This window comes from Protopterus annectens, chromosome 5.part0 (genome assembly GCF_019279795.1).
Source record: "Protopterus annectens isolate FY-2018-M chromosome 5.part0, PAN1.0, whole genome shotgun sequence".
Lineage (NCBI taxonomy): Eukaryota > Metazoa > Chordata > Ceratodontiformes > Protopteridae > Protopterus > Protopterus annectens.
Genome location: NC_056735.1, coordinates 492,969,096 through 492,984,375, shown reverse-complemented (window position 1 = coordinate 492,984,375; position 15,280 = coordinate 492,969,096).

Sequence of the window (15,280 nt, the reverse complement as noted above, 5' to 3'; positions counted from 1 at the left end):
TACCTGATTTGAATGGGGTATTTCAGAGCTAAACAGATAAGGCAAGTATACATAGAACAAACAGAAGCCTATAATTCAAAATGGAAAGGGATGATGATGAAACAGGAGTGAAGCTGAAGAAATAAGGTAGACCTGGATTTTGGATGCAGATCCTTAAGGAGAATGACAATAGCCATACAGAATTTTATATTCATAAAGTAACAGAAAGTATTCTAGGAACTAAGCCAACACGGGAATGGAGAAAGGAGATTCTGACAATTCTAATGACTGCAATTAGGGCCACAGAGAGATAGAAAGCTGGGGCAAGAATTTACCGGAGAAAAATGGTAAAGGAGCCAAGATATTAGGAGCAAATAATTAGAGAGGGAAATGTAATAGAATGGGAAGAGGCCAATAATTAATTTGGACTGCAGGATAGAGATTGCCTTCCCTGTCAAGGATTGATATCAGAGTACAGGCAAAGAGAAAAGAATAGGAGGAGCCTAACTGAAAGACCAGCACTGGTAGAGCTTTTAGAAAAATCTAGAACAGAAGCTACTGTTAAAAAAGGATAATTAGAAGGGCATATAAAATACTGCATACTAACTATAGGAATCAATCAGATGAGGTTAGAAGGGATTGGGAAGAGAGACTGGATAAGCTTTTGACAAAAAAAAAACATTCTGAGGATATATGTATGGCTCCCAGATATGTGACAAAGTTGAGAAGATTTAGGAACTTTGCTTTTTATACTCCAAGCAGACTCCAAAGAATTTTTCCTCGGGTAGACTGTAAATGTTGGAGGTGTGATGGGGAAGGAAGAGGTAATTGGGAACATATGTTCTGGGAATGTAATGACATGGGATACCTTACAAATTCCCTGCAGACTACTCTGTTAGAAATACTGGGTGACCAAATTGGTGTAATTAAGGAAATGATTTTTTGAGCTGTGATACAGAATTGGAATTGCATAGATATGGTAAGGCCCTGCTGAGTTTAATTCTGATGGCTCCCACAAAGCAATTACTAGAAAATGGAAATCAGAGTCTAAAACATCAATACTAGAAGTAGTGAATATAGTAACAGGAATAAAAGAAATGGAAGTGGGATATTTAAAAAATGGTAGGTGCAAATTGCATATAAAAAAAACCCTGGAATTGTGGGAATGATACATGCAGTATAATGCTTTGGAGGAGGAATTAGATTTAAGGGAAAGCAAGAATTGAATGGGTTAGGGATTGAATGAGCTATATAATGTTTTACTGACAATGACTATATAGAAGATCATAAGTGAGGTAGAATATTTGCAACTTAAAATATGTCAATATGGTTTGCTTTTGCTTATATAAATGTATGAGTGCCTATGCCATAAGTGATAATTCAATAAAGATGTTGTTTTCTTAAAAAAAAAAGAATGACTGTCTATACATTTAACAGACTTTTAAAGCAAATTTTAAGTCAGTGTATGGTAATTAAAGCAAATTATAAGTCAGTGTATAGTATCTTGCATCAATGAAAAATTGTACTGGTTATCTGGGCCTAATATTTTTTTTTATTTGTGAACTGTCCTAACTTTAAAGCAAGTGAAAAGTCATTGTCTGCTATTGCTTTATGAAGAGAACTGCATTGCATGTGAAATACACTGTTTTGGTAGAAACTGGTAATGTGTAAGCCCAGCATGATAAGAATTTAAATGTGCCCAATGTGTAGAAAGCACTAGCAAATAGTGTGGCTTTATACAGCATTGGATTTTACTAGGTATTATCTGAGGTAAAGACTATGACCCCAAAGGAAAAAGCAATTCTTTCTGAGAAGTTAATACTAAAGAACTGATATACCTATTAGGATATTTCTGCTGTGCTTGTATGAAAGTTTGGTCAAGCAATAAAAATGTACCTTCATGATAGCTAAAAGGTAGCCTGGAAATTATTTTTTATGTATTTATTTATTTGTTTATTGTGTTATATTAAAAGACTTGCAGCAAAAAGGCCATGTATGATAAACTGCTTTACCAAAACAATGCTGGCATTTTGTGACGGTGTTGTTTTTAGAAGACTTAACTTTCTGTAAAAGGTTAAACCCCTTGACAGGAAAAAAATGATTCACTGCTATGTGAGGCAAGAAAGAGATGTTGATTTTTAAAATAAACCCTCGGAAAGTGAAAGTGGTACTTACTGCTATGTAGGACAATAAAGGAAATTGTGTATAAATGTACAAACTGGGTGTGAGTTGCCTGCATGGAAAATGAAAGACAATAGTAGTAATAAGCAAAACCATACTTATGTTGCTAGCATGAAAATAAAGCAAATCTCCATTGTGTTACAGCAATGTGAGTTAATTAAATAAAGCAATGACTGACTGAGCGTGGCACAGCAGAATGGCAGTACTTTGTACCAAAGTGTCTCTGATAGGCAGGGGCAAATGACTGGTTTGCATTTTAGCATTCCAAATATGCAAAGTGAAAACTTAGTTAGAACTATTTTATTTATTTATTTATCTATTTAAATTAGTTAACCAATACATAACACTGATCACAACTGACCAATTCTCAGCGCAGATGAAAATGTAAAGTAATTAAATATATACAATGACAATAAGACAAAGTAGGTCAGTTTTACAATTGTAAAGACTGAAGAAAGAGACCAAATATATACAGTTATATACAATGGTGCTGTACCAACTTCTGGATAAGATGCATATGAGTCTAGCCCTGGTCCTAAGTGAGCTGAAAAAAATATGATGCTGAGGCCATATTGTTGAGAAACAAGAACTTGTAGAAACGGCATTGAAGCTTTGTACAGAAAATATACTTGTGCACAAAAAGGGTTAATTAAGAACAATAAAAAGTAAATTAAATACTCTCACAATAATTTATAATCTTTAAAGACAAAGTTCCACTTGAGAGTTAGAACTGTTAAGACAGCTGGGGTGCTGTTTTCAAGCAGAAAGAGTTCATAACTGTAGTGGCAAAGATAATTTTTTTTAGTATAGAAAATAACATCACAAATTTGCATGGGTGTTGGCTAATCTTGACCAGCAAAAGACATGGCAAAGTAGAACAGATAAAGAGATGGCTGATTTAGCTAACAGTCTCTCCAAACTTTCTGTACAAGTATGAATAGTGAAATACTAAAATCAGCTCAAAAAATGCTAAGTCAAGAGAAATCACAAGTCAAAAACAACAAAAGAATAGACTATCTTGGTTTTTGAAATTGAAAGACAAAATAAAAGTTAGACTTAAACCTAAACTGATGTTGTTTGTTTGCAAAACAAAAAGGAAAAAGTATGTTGGGAGCTGCAAAAGATTAACAGTTCCTCACTTGACATAAAAATGCGAGATCACAACACACAAGCTGGGAAAGAGTCACTAAAGCACAATTTGAAGTGACCAGAAAGAGAGTTAAAAACGGCGTACAGACCAACTCACAACAAGGAATTAGCCTAGTCTCTACAGCAAAAGAAATCTAAAAATTTAAACAAATGTAAACAGTTGACACTCATCCATGTCAACTGTTTATTTTCATTTATGGTTTTAGAAACAAAATATTTTCCTTCTCTTTTGTAAATGTCCCACCTCCAATTCTTTTATTTTTTGATATTAAATACGTGAATTACAACTGATTTAGATTTTGATTTCCATTTTCTAGTAAATGTTTTTTTCTGGCAATTCATAGTATTAAACTGATAACGGTTTACTATGTCTAGACAATTCAGATTCTATATCCTGGCTTAAAATAATAATTTCTTAGTTACAACCAGGTTTACATTTCTGACAAAGTACTCTGTAGGGGATTTTTTAAAATCTACCTGCTTGTTACATTCACAAAATATATGTTCCCAGTTACACTCTCTAACATTTCACACCTATGGCATTTGCTACCAAGCCAAAGAAAAATTCTCTGAAGTTTGCATGAGGTATACAAATACCTATGCCAACACTTCCATGCAAAAGCTCTAAACCTTCTGAATATTGTTGCATACCAAAAGCAGCATTATATTCAATGACTGGCCTGATAAGAGCTGAGTACAATGGGATGATTACATCCCTGGACCTGGATGCCAGACAGCACAGTGGAATGATTACATCCTTGAACCTGGATGCCATACCTTTAGATATAAGCTTTGTAATGAGAAAGGACTTCCTTACAATAGTAATCAAGAATTTTAGAAGACATTATAATATTTTATGGATATAATATTCTGGTTGTTGTTATTTCCTTTAAGGACTTGCATCCAAAATCCTATTGTCTCTTTATCACCACCCTCTTTCACTTTGATTTGTAACCTTCTGCTTAAATTATGTACATGACCCTTAACTGTATAGCTTAAAATTATCCCTTCAAATCAAATAATCCTAAACCACTTTGTTCTAGGGGGAGAATAAACTTATCCCATATAATTCTTGCCCTCTTCCCCTCCCAAATAAATTCCCTCAACTGTTTATTAATTATCATCCATAACTTCTCATCTGGTATGTAAAAATATGCCTGACCTGTATATAAGGCTAAGAAGACTGAAATCATTTCCACTGATTGTATGTTACTATCTGTATCCATAATCAGGCGCTTCCATTTTCTTGATTTTTGTATTAATCTTTCATTTAATATCTTCCTACATATCCTGAGCTGCCATAATAAAACCCTTTTGAGTTCATACACTTAAATACTACTTTTTATCATATTCCCGTACGTATGGGTATTGCTGAACTGTTTTGAGCATGGGTACATATTTTTCCACTATAGCTTGTTTTATCTTCATTTATTTTATATCCTGAAAAGATATCTGAAATTATTGCTAACATTTCTTGATTACGATTCCAGTTATATCATTGCATTTGTGAAACCATTATTTTCTTTGGCTCTAAGTATACAGTAAATAACAACAGGTGAAAGAGAACCTCCATGTCTGATGCCTATGAAGATGTGTTTGAACAAAGGAAAGAACTAGGCTAGCTGCCCTTGTGAGACATTTTATGCCTAGCCAACTTCCCCAATAGTGAAAATCAAACTCTGTACCTTGTGTTTGTGAGTATAATGCTTTAATTATACCAACCCCCCAACCTGCTCTCAGAGAGGAACCACATATGTGATGTCTTGAGTGTTGTTGCAGTGAGATATGAGAGAAAACATATTAAAACACTTTATCAAGAGACTGGTGACAGTCAAAACTTGGGATATGGAGATGTACAAGAAATGTGTATTTTTATAACCTTGTTGCTGTGAGGTAGACTGAGAACAAAGCTGATGTTGAGCATAGCCGTAATAGATAATTATATTATAACCATGCTACTGAGCTTTGACCTGTAGAGGACAGTTAGTCAGATACTGAATAAAAGACATAGAACAATATCTCAGAGCTTCGTCAAACCTGACAGCATGTTAATACACTAGGTAATTGTGTGAAAAAGTATTTCTTATGTGTAATGGTAGGCAATGTGGTGTAAGAGAAACAAAGCTATTAAATGTGAAAACAGTAGTTATTGTATGTAATGTAGTAGCATACATAAGAAGAGTTAAAAATGTTCATTTGAAATGAAGAGTAACTAGTCAGAGTAAGGTTGGTAACGTTAAAGGCCCAGTCATATTTTGCTTCTTTAGTCACCCATCACAGAATTCTGTCAGATTTGTTTGACTTGCTGTACTAGCTGTGAACTCCATCATTTTCTCCACCATCTTTTTCAGTTATTCTGTCATTTCCTTTTTCTGTTCTGCTTCCAACATCCTGAAGTGTAGTTGTGTCTGTTTCTTCAAGTCTGGAAACAAAACAGTGTAAGAAACTTCTCTGTGTGGAAGATTTTCAGTCCATATATTTCTAGTTAATCACCGTATATTAATCAGATCAGACAATAGTAGTAGAAGTAGCGAACGTAAACTCGTCAGGCAGTCTGTTTCCAGTCGAAAATCCTTTATTAAGTACACAGACAAGCGATCCAAGTAAAACAAAAATAGAGTAATAATTTCCTCACAAGCTTTCTAAATATATATATACTTTTTATCAGGCATGGGAGTGATTTATTGTGCTGTAAAACAAAGTGTTATTGGTACACATGTTAAATTCACATCCCTTCCCCCATCAGTGTGACATTCGAGCTGGTCCTGCCCTACCTAGTAGCTGTCATAATAATATATAGCCCTAATGTACTTTAATGGTACATCTTATTTAACCAAATTATTAAGTAGATTATTAAGTCTGTGATTTTATACAAGGCAATATACTACATGGCTGGAAATATATCAACCTTAGTTCATTTTGCGATCAAAATTATATATAAATATATACATATACATTTTGCATGTAAAAATCAGTTTCTATTTTCATAACCTATTGTTAACAAATATCGCTTTCGTCCTTCTAGACTTCTTCAGGTCTGTGTACAAGAACCCTAAAAACCTATATAATTGTATAATTAGTATTGTTATTACCATCATTTTGAATAAAGTGGAAAAAAGAGAACCAGAAAAAAATAAAAATAAAAAAATATATATGTATGATGATGGAAACAAAATATACACTTAAATTTCAAATGATTTAAAATGGTATTTAAAACCAATTCGTAGAAAAAAAAATAACATAAAATACAATTAGTCATGTAAACAATGTGGCAATTTTCTAAGTTCCAGTGCACTTTTAATTGAACAGTACTAGTTATGTCCAGGCTTCCTAAAAGAGTTCAGCTTTAATTGCCACATGAGTTCATGTTTCTCCAGAATATTCGGGATGACTCCTTCAAGATCACCCATTTCTATGCGATCCAGGATCTGGAACTTAAAACCTGTGTGTCTTTTATGAAGAGAAAGGTGTTTGGCTAGTGCATTATTTTTACATCCAGAGCGGATTTCTGACAGATGACATGAAATCCTATGCTTGAGTTTATTTACAGTCTTGCCCACATAGAATGCATCACATTCATTGCACTGTGCCCTGTAAATTACTTTTTTAGTGTTACAGTCACCCCCTGCACTGGTTTTAATGATCTTCTTTAAATAAGGGCAATAAAAACTATCACCTTGCTGTATAATATACAAAATGTACAATTAGTTTCACATCTTTTAGTGCTTTTCTCACATGGTCTAGGTTTAAATTCAACAAAACTTCTAATATTCCTGGCCTTCCTATAAACAAATGATGGGGCTTCACCTAAGATGTTAATCAGAAAAGGGTTTCCTGTGACAATGTCCCAGTTTTCTTCAATAATATTTTTGATACTGTGATAATCCAAAGTGTATGTCAGGATGCAGCTATTTTTGCAGTTGTTATTCTCTGTGGGATTACTTAACATTTTTCTACTGGGGAGGTTGAGTGAAGGTGCTTCAGTCCTTTTCAGTTCTATAATGGGTTCCAGGATGTTTTTTAACATATGACTTTCATAGCCTCTCACTAGAAAATCATTCTCCAAGTTGTTCAGGTTTGGATTGTCACAGTATCAAAAATATTACTGAAGAAAACTGGGACATTGTCACAGGAAACCCTTTTCTGATTAACATCTTAGGTGAAGCCCCGTCATTTGTTTATAGGAAGGCCAGGAACATTAGAAGTTTTGTTGAATTCAAACCTAGACCATGTGAGAAAAGCACTAAAAGATGTGAAACTAATTGTACATTTTGTATATTATACAGCAAGGTGATAGTTTTTATTGCCCTTATTTAAAGAAGATCATTAAAACCAGTGCAGGGGGTGACTGTAACACTAAAAAGGTAATTTACAGGGCACAGCGCAATGAATGTGATGCATTCTATGTGGGCAAGACTGTAAATAAACTCAAGCGTAGGATTTCATGTCATCTGTCAGAAATCTGCTCTGGATGTAAAAATAATGCACTAGCCAAACACCTTTCTCTTCATAAAAGACACACAGGTTTTAAGTTCCAGATCCTGGATCGCATAGAAATGGGTGATCTTGAAGGAGACATCCCAAATATTCTGGAGAAACATGAACTCATGTGGCAATTAAAGCTGAACTCTTTTAGGAAGCCTGGACATAACTAGTACTGTTCAATTAAAAGTGCACTGGAACTTAGAAAATTGCCACGTTGTTTACATGACTAATTGTATTTTATTTTATTTTATTCTACAAATTGGTTTTAAATACCATTTTAAATCAGTTGAAATTTAAGTGTATATTTTGTTTCCATCATCATACATGCATTTTTTCTTATTTTTATTTTTTTCTGGTTCTTTTTCCACTTTATTCAGAATGATGTGTAATAACAATACTAACTAATTATACAATTATATAGGTTTTTATGGTTCTTGTACACAGACCTGAAGAAGTCTAGAAGGACGAAAGCGATCTTTGTTAACAATAGGTTATGAAAATAGAAATTGATTTTTACATGCAAAATGTATATGTATATATTTATATATATTTTTTGATTGCCAAATGAACTAAGGTTGATATATTTCCAGCCATGTAGTATATTGTCTTGGATAAAATCACAGACGTAATAATCTACTTAATAATTTGGTTAAATAAGAGGTACCACATCATTATAAATTTTATTTAAAGTACATAAGGGTTATATGACAGCTACTAAGTAGGGCAGGATCAGCTCGAATGTCACACTGATGGGGGAAGGGATGTGAATTTAACATGTGTACCAATAACACTTTGTTTTACAGCACAATAAACCACTTCCATGCCTGATAAAAAGTATATATATATATATATATATATATATATATATATATATATATATATATATTTAGAAAGCTTGTGAGGAAATTAATACTCTATTTTTGTTTTACTTGGATCGCTTGTCTGTGTACTTAATAAAGGATTTTCGACTGGAAACAGACTGCTTGCCTTGCTTGGATTACTTTCGAATACTTAGTAATGCTGTACAATTATATATTTTCTATTATTACTTTTTGTTTTGTTTTGACTTAAGACGAGTTTACGTTCACTACTTCTACTACTATTGTCTGATCTGATTAATATACAGTGATTGACTAGAAATATATGGACTGAAAATCTTCCACACAGAGAAGTTTCTTACACTGTTTTGTTTTCCTGGTATTTCCTGATCGCAATCTCCTACCCCACCCTCCAGCAAGTTTGAACACTTTCCAGTGAAGCAATTAAACCTACTTCCTACGGTATCGGATCCTGTTTCAAGGAGATGCTTATCAAGAAGCATTTAGCATATCATCTCATTAGAGTGCTGCCATTCATATATTCTGCATTTCCGAAGGGCACATAATTAAAAAACCCTCATCACAAAATTGGCAACAGTCTGCAAGCATTGACAGAACATGTATATGCACACCTGACAGGAATCATGATGTCTTTTGGCTTTAAGTGTAATAAGCCTAAACTAATATGCCCTTTCTGTCTTCTTTACAGCATGTGCATTTCACTGTATTGGAGTATGTACTGCAGTGTGGATTTGTTACTTTACATGTCATGTCTGTAACATACAATATACATTTCATGTAATGAATAAATGAAGAAGAACAAAAAAGCTCACAAGAGAAACCAGAATTTTAATTGTGCGCTTTTGTTTGTGGTCTGTGTTCCAGGTCATACATTTCATGTAAGAAAATAACTTCACTCAAATTCTTACTTAGTGAATAAAAAGCATGTTATTACACTTATGCATGCAAAGACACACACATATACTCATATCCTTCAATATGACAATGAACCGATTTCTTAGTATTGCAAACATACCCGTTTCCAACATATTCAGCTTTAAGGTTAAGCTGCGGCAATAGAGAATTAGAATGTTATGCTCTGTCATTATTACATGCGTTTCATGACATATACTCTTATCATTACACACTAGGTACAGCTCACTAATTAAAGAAACCACAGGGTCATTTGTACTATAAGGAATTGCTGTATACTGACATCTTAGCTGATATACAAGCATTTCAAAGAAATGCTTGACTTCCAGTGTTGTAAGCTTTTAGTAAGATCTTTTTGACTGCATTGAAGAATTCACAAAGCTGCACGTTCACTACTAAATTCTGAGCAACTATAGAGAGTAACATTACAGTAGGACTGAACACAGCAACAAAAACAAGACTATGCAAGAAATTGTGAAAGATCTGTCAGCACACAAAGATTCACAGTGCTGATGTTACCCACAGTGACATTATGTACATGCCACCAGGACACTTAAAAGATCTGGACAATATTACATGAAATATATTAATGCTTACATCTTTAGAATTATTTGCATTTAAATATGTTATTACAAAGGAAAAATGTAATTGTTGTACCCATTACAACAGGAAGACCTCGAATATTACTGCTGTCTCTTGCACTGAGAGACCTTGCATTTATCAGAGTCAAGCAAAAGACAGCCTAGGTTCATAGGTGAATGTTAGGCTAATTGCCCTGAAGGACTTTTTTAAGCTTAGCCAGTAACCCAAAGTCAGAATTAAACCCTGTACCTTGTGTCTATTAGATGAAGACTCTAACGTTTATGCCAAGACCACCCCAGTGAGAAGACACTTTAAATTTGGTAATTACGGTACAGAGTAGCTGCTGACTGGCATCTCACCTGATCTCCACCTTTCACCTTGCAGGTAGTGAGCACCTCAGCCCAGGTAGACAGAATGGTCCATTCAGCCAATAGGTGCTTGTCTTCAGCTACTCTGACATGTTCATCTTCACAGGAGGATCACAGTATCCCTATTCCAAGCAAGGTTTTCAGACTCTTGACATGAACCATCATGAGGCAGTCCTGATTGCTGTATGTCTGGGTCCTCTTCTCACACCAATTTACTAAAGATGAATCTATCAGGATCATAAAAGCTCCCATCAACACTGTCCAGACCATGGTAGTAATGTGACACCTACATTTACAGGCACTCTATGTCCTCTACTCACATGTGGTCATACGTTTTTGGTAGTCACTGAAATGATAAGAATGTAGCTACAAATGGTAGAAATGAGATTCCTTTGCAGGGTTTGTGGGCTTATTTCCATGACAGACTAAGAAAGTCATCAATCTGGAAAGACAATTACCCATTCTATACACATAAACCTTACCTGTGATTTAAAGAGAACCTGCTGGAGAAACAGGTATGTACCCAGAGACTGCTGCTTCTCTGGGATGGGGTCTCCATTCATGCGGAACAGAGTTTCTCCCTAAACCAATTTAAGTGTAACTTGGACAATTCGATAGAAATCCAGAAACTAAATCATGGTTTGGCACCAATGTCTGTAATAGACACAGGCAGCCCAGGTCCCTGTTTGTTCATGTTTCATCTCCAAAAGCCTCTGATTGCACTACCTAGGGTACCAGAACCTGTCATAGAATTAGAATGCATGGCTAGGCTTGAAAAGACTCCGTCAGCATTACACTAGTGCCTATGAACCTCTGAACATTGGAGTATAGCCTCTACTGCTCACTGTTCAGCTGATGTGGTTTGGACACCTTCTGAGAATGTCCCTTGATATCTTCCATGGAAGGTGTACCAGGCAAAGCTCAATATGAGGATGCTCTGAGACAGACCCAGGACATGCTGTAAGAATGTTCTATCCCAGATTGCCTTGGAATTTTGCATTGTAAGTAAAGAAGGACTTGTGAAATTTAAAACCAGACTGGTTCCCAAGAGGGCACAATAATTAAAGGAAAACAGTCTCAGAAAATATAAGGAATCACAGGAAAATTATAATGCAGTATGACTGCATTATCAGTAAAGGACTGCAGAAGTGGTCAGGTATGCAGTAGCAAAAAGAAAGAGAATGCAACAAAAAGAGAAATAAAGAGATGGATGGTATGAATATTTTGGAGGAAACTATGGCCAATATGGTGGTTCAGTGTTAACAGTCCTGCTTCACTTGTCCCTCAAAGGAGTATGTCTGCCCAAAAAGTAGCCAAAATTAACTCAAAAAGAGAACTTAGATATATTTTTTGTAGGTCCAGCACTGCTGAATATATTTCAAGAGATTTAACAGCATATTAAATAACATGGTCATACACACCCACTTTCTTGTGAAAAGGTAGTAGGATGTAGAGGGTCCTCACACTGCGTATATTTATGCTTGGTATCTCCTTTCTGACTTTTGAGGAGTTAGGATCATGCAAGATATCACAAAGAAAGGATATAGTTTAATAACTCTAGCCTTCCTTATATGCAGGCTTAGGAAAGATAGAGCTATAGAGGGTAGGCAGGAATCACTACTGTAATTAAAACAGCAGCTGTGCGGTATGGCCAGATCATCTTCTATCGGCTGTTCCCGTTAGGGGTTGCCACAGCGGATCATCTGTTTCCATTTCTTCCTGTCCTCTCCATCTTGCTCTGTCACACCAACCACCTGCATGTCCTCTCTCACTACATCCATAAATCTTATCTTAGGCCTTTCTCTTTTCCTGTTACCTGGTAGCTTCATCCTTAGCATCTTTTTCCCAATATACTCCACATCCCTTCTCAGCACATGTCCAAACCAACGTAATCTTGCCTATCTGGCTTTGTCTCCAAACCTTCCAACCTGGGCTGACCCTCTAATATACTTATTCCTAATCCTGTCCACCCTCGTCACACCCAGTGCAAATCTTAACATCTTTAACTCTGCCACATCCAGCTCAAACTCCTACCTTTTTGTCAATGCCACTATCTCCAACCCATATAACGTAGCTGGTCTCACTACCCTCTTGTAGACCTTCCCTTTCACTCTTACTGGTACTCGTCTGTCACAAATCACTCCTGACAGTCTTCTCCACCCACTCCATCCTGCCTGTACTCTCTTCTTCACCTCTCTTCCACACTCACCGTTACTCTGAACTATTGACCCCAAGTATTTAAACTCATCCACCTTCGCCACCTCTACTCCTTGCATCCTCACCATTCCTCTATCCTCCCTCTCATTCACACACATATATTCTGTCCTAGTCCTGCTGACCTTCATTCCTCTTCTCTCTAGAGCATATCTCCATCTCTCCAGGGTCTCCTCCACCTGTTCCATACTCTCACTACAGATCACAATGTCATCTGCAAACATCATAGTCCATGGGGACTCCTGTCTGATCTCGTCTGTCAACCTGTCCATCACCATTACAAATAAGAAAGGGCTCAGAGCTGATCCTTGATGTAACCCCACCTCCACCTTAAATGCATCCGTCACTCCCACCACAGACCTCACCGCTGTCACACTACCCTCGTACATATCCTGTACCACTCCATACTTCTCTGACACTCCTGACTTCCTCATACAATACCACAACTCCTCTCTAGGCACCCTGTCATATGCTTTCTCCAAGTCTACAAAAACACAATGCAACTCCTTCTGACATTCTCTGTACTTCTCCATCAACACTCTCAGAGCTAACATCGCATCTGTAGTGCTCTTTCCCAGCATGAAACCATACTGCTGATCACTAATCATCAACTCCCTTCTTAACCTAGCTTCCACTACTCTTTCCCATAACTTCATGCTTGGCCAGATAATTTTACAAAATGTCATATTACAATGGAATATTTGAGCTCACTTCTATTGGCTGGATTTTCCTTTTTTATCCTCACAAAAAGGCTTGCTCTATAGCCAAGGGACCACTTAACTAGCAGTCATGAGAGGTGAGAAAAATCACGAGATGAATAGGTCATTGTAAATAAAGGCTTTTCAACTGTGAATGAAGAAATAGTTGTAATAAAATATGTGTACAGTGTCTAGGATTCATAACTTGCTATTTACCCCAAAAACTATACTCATCTTAATGACATATTTCTTTTTATACATCTTGAAATAGTTAAGCTATACTCCTGATTATTGACAAAGTATAACATTATATTGCTACTTAATGCCTTGTAATAATCCTGTAACATTGCTGTTTAATGCTAATTTAGAATGAAAATTGTATAATATGTTGGAGCTTTTTTCCCTGGACCTCCGCTGAAAAAAGGCTTTTCAGCTCAGTCGGACAATCCCGGTGTAACAAATGTAAAATAAATAAATAAATAAATAAATGTGTCAAAAGAATATAATATTTAAGAAAATATTTACTTTCATCCTCTAAGAACAAGAAATCTGGACAAAGCCAAAAATATTGGGGGGGGGGGGGGGAGGCAAAGGCCCAAAAATAGGAGCACATTTTAAATATTGTTCTTATAAACCTAAAAAAATTGCTAAAATTAAAAGCTGTTGTTGACATGCGTTTTCTGAAGGATATGAAGTTTGAAATTCAAATGTCTGTCATTATTTAGTGACTGCAGTCCTCAATGATTTACTAGAAAACAACAAATCTTTTGAGAAACAGACCAAAAATACAAGGCAAAATCTGTACATGCTGCAAAATTCTGGGCACAAAACAATTCTGGTCATATTTCTTATTTCTCATCCTGCTGCACTGTGAAAATAGCACATCATAGCATGCACAGATTTGTAACATGTGATTGATTTTTGTATGCTTTTTGTAAGTACGTGAAGGACCACGGTACTTAGTTTCTGTTAACTGCTTTGTATGACAACATTGAGTTTTGTGCAGCCATGTAGTCTGTTTTGTTTTATTTAAACTGCATTCACTTACATGTCTGTACACCAGTCTCATGAGTGGATCATACCTCACCTGACATCACTGTTAGTCAGTTTGTTAGTGACACTGGCTCATTTAGCATGGGAAAGCTGCTTTAAGCTGTCTTGCAACTTTTTGCATCATGTAGCCCTCTGTGAATTACTGCCTGTGGGGTAGCACTCAGCACCATGGCTCAATGACAATCCTTGCTAAGCCTCAACACAGAGAGTTTTGAATCCCACCCAAAGCACCAATAAAGTACTAATGCCAAGTTGTAAGAATTATTTTTAGCTACTACTGCTGAGAGTGAGAAGCATATGTGCAGTCAAATAACACGGCAGTACTTTTAATCTGGGAAATGCTATTTACAGTAAATAAAGAGTATGGGAGTTATCTTTTCATGACAACAACATGAATCTTTCCTGCACTTACACTTTTACTGGATTCGAACAAATTAGATCAGAGTCATCCTTCCTGTGGCTTGGAAGCTGTCCTGATGAGAAGTGATACTTTGATGTTTTGCTTTTGATATGCTGTGGTTTAAAATTACAAATTACATTATTCCTCAGATTCTTATAACTGGCCTTTAAGCAAGTCTAAATTTGTTGGTTGGGGTAAGCATAAATCCAGACAAGAGATCTTCTGCACTGACTAGTCATAACAGATAACTTTGTTAAAGTATTTTGTAAAACAGCACTCAGCCAACGCTTACATCTTAAGGCATAACAGACTCACTCAAGTAACATCAACAGTAAAGCAGAGTTGTAAATGTTTAAGTCTGCTGCAACAAAGAATAGCTAAACTTCTGCATTTAGTTTAGAAAAAAGCATACCTACCATT